Source organism: Rhagoletis zephyria, unplaced genomic scaffold, assembly GCF_001687245.7.
Source record: "Rhagoletis zephyria isolate East Lansing unplaced genomic scaffold, Rhagoletis_zephyria_1.1 Rzeph_scaffold_01348, whole genome shotgun sequence".
NCBI classification, from domain to species: Eukaryota; Metazoa; Arthropoda; class Insecta; order Diptera; family Tephritidae; genus Rhagoletis; species Rhagoletis zephyria.
In genome coordinates, this window is record NW_016158432.1 from 105,868 (window position 1) to 109,045 (window position 3,178).

Below are 3,178 nucleotides of genomic sequence, written 5' to 3' on the forward strand. Positions count from 1 at the left end.
TGGTATGGTCTGTGGTGTTATTATGTTGCTGTGCTGTGGTGACTGTGTGAGGCTGCTCTGGTGGACTGAGGATTGCCGTGGAGGCTGCTCTGTTTGAGCAGCAGTGGGCCACATACGACGTGGTCCACTGCCGATGTGTCCGTAGTCCTGAGCAGACTCTGAGGTGACACCACCCCTCGCAAGCATTGCACTTGACAGAGGTGGAGTTGTGGTGTAGTCGTCTCTGGCATACACAGCAGGTGTAGGTTACTGGCCCTGGATTTGACTCGATGCCAGCCCTGAGTAGGAGAAAACGTAGCGAATGGTGCCCTATAGACGAACAACATCTGAGATACTTCGCCGACCTAAACGGGGTTAGATCGCCGAAACAACAGCCCTTGGTCGGGTAAAACCCGAGTCATTCCGGTACGTAGAACCGGCTGTCGTGGGAATGCAAAATGGCGGATTCATAATGGCCGCTGTGTTCGTTTGAAATAATCCGATTTTTACCAAAACTATGGTAGTTAAATATAAAAGGTCATGTTTTCTGCTTTTTTGTTATATAATGTGTTGTAGCGGTTAACAATGCGCGGTACCATTCCCCAGGGTCTGGATTCCAGCCCAGTTTCCAGCCAACACCAACAAATAAAAAACTAAATTTTTTTTCTAATAGTCCGAGTGTATTCAGCCATGGGCAGCAGCTTCTCATAAAAATACAATCGCCGTTCGGACTAGGTCCCCAACATCAAGGCGCATGCCACAAATCGGAGCAGAAGCTCGGAGAAACTCTAGCGAAGTATGTTTGTTTTTAATAATTTTGGTCCACAAATTTACACGAAAACTGCGGAATTTTAGATGAATCAATAAACATACATTGAGGAAAGAAACGCGTAAGAAAAATGAACATTTTTTATTTGATTATCGTATAAAAATTTTCGTATTTAAATATGTATAAAAAAAAATAGTAGAATCAAATAATAACGTATATAAATCAAGTGAAAAGTGTTCAAAAGTATTGTATGTATAATACAAATGTTCAATTTAAATACGCCCGTATTAAAATGAAGCATTTTTCACTGCACGGATAGCGTTTTACACGTCTCGGATGCTTTTTCATGTGTAATTAAGAAAGTATGTATATACCCTGCAGTAAAATTTAGAGACAGTCTGTTAAAGCGCTAGTTCCGCTCTATACATTCCAGAACTACCTCCGAACTAGTGCAAAACGGCTGCAGGGAGGGACAGTTGAAACTTTTGGTGTGGTAGATGCGCTCTGTTGAAAAGTAAATGCACAAATTATCACTTCTCGTACAATACTAAAACAGCTCAGCGGGAAGACCTCCGACTCCAACATCGTTGGTCGCGAGTTCAAACCGCGGTGGAGGCAGTTGTGATTTTCAGATTTAATAAATTTAAATTGTTGAGTTCCGCTTAAAAATTTTAGAGAACATGATCAAATTTAATATAAATAAAATAAAAGAATAAAAAATAAATAAATAAAATGCAATCTGTAAAAGAACAGAAAAAATTAAAAATATCAAAGAATCTGATAATCAAAATTTTTTTCATAAATAACCTATTGTCGCAGATCTGTCCAAAACGGAAAAAGTTCAGAAAAGAAAAAAATATCCAGTTTNAATAACCTATTGTCGCAGATCTGTCCAAAACGGAAAAAGTTCAGAAAAGATAAAATATCCAGTTATTTGGTTTAAAAATATTTTCTCATAAAAAAACTTATTGGCCCAGAACTGTTCCGAACTAGTTCCAAAGTTCTACAGAGGTGACAATTTCCACTTCGTAGGACATCGCCATGTAAAAACAGAAGTTGAAAGCATTGCGTTGGGATAGATCGAGAACCAGTACCGCCTCTTAATGAGCTAGTTCTGCGCTAGTTCTGAACTAGCGCAATTTCCTGCAGGGTATGTATACCAAACATGCACAGCGGTGACAACACATACACACATACATAGTACATCCCTGCAGAAAATCTGACTAGCTCAGAACTAGCGTAGAACTAGACTTTTTGCCGACAGTACTTGTTCTAGCAATACCCAAGCAATGCTTTCAACTGTCCAGTTTTACACGGCGATGTCATTGGCGGTGGCAATTGTCGTTCAGTGCATTACTTTGCAACTGGTTTTTAACCGGTTCCGTTTTGGACATTTTTTTTATAGAAAACGTTGCTTAAGATTCCATTTTTAATACTTTTTTCGTTGATTCTTTTCTGTTACAGATTCCATTTTTGTATATTATTTTTTTTATTAAAAAAAAATGTTGTAAGCTGCACGCAACAATTTAAATTCATTAAATTTTAAAATTCACAACTGCCTCCACCGTGATTTGAACTCGCGGCCAACGATGCGGAGATGTCGGAGGTCCTCTCGCTGAACTACTTCCGTATTGTACGAGTCCTGAGCATTTACACCGCAAGTTTCAACTGCCCCACTTTGCATCCGTTTTGCACTAGTTCAGAGATATGTAGCGCTTTGCCAGACTGTCTCTAAATTTTATTGCAGGGATATTTATCTGCACAAATGCAATGCAAACATTCCATAAAGATGCAACTCTGGGACATGTACATAATAACTACTTTTAGATGAAAGATACAATTTAAAAAAATAATTAATTTAATACACCTGACGACTTTGGGCGCATTGAGCTTCTCAGCTGAAATTCTGCATAATTTCTCGATGCGAGAGTCATACAAAAACTGAGTGGTTTTGCAGTATAGAGCACTTCAAAATAGGCAGCTACTTAGCGTCAGCAAAGTTAACGGTATAAAAGGGCACGGCGAAGTAAAAAAATGCGTTGGCGGTGCCTCACAGATCAGTTGCGCCCGATTGGGATCAACTTGTCAAATAACGTTAAATTACAGGCATCTAACCCTAATTTATTTTTCATGCAAATATAGGTTCGAGTATTTTTTATGGAGTATGAAGTAAAGTGTTTTGTGATATAATATTACTTTCCATTTTGTGAATTTGGTGCAAGGTCTAATAAAACAATTGCATGTACTATTTAAAAAAAAACACAGGATGTAAAGTTATACCTTGGGTTTATTAATGCAAGATATACATATATACTAATTTCTTGCTTACAATGTTGGTAAAATGAAGGATGTAATTAAGTAACTTAACAACTTATTCAGAATTTTTATTGTAATAATTTAAATTGCAAATTCAATTTTGCGCTTTCCTTT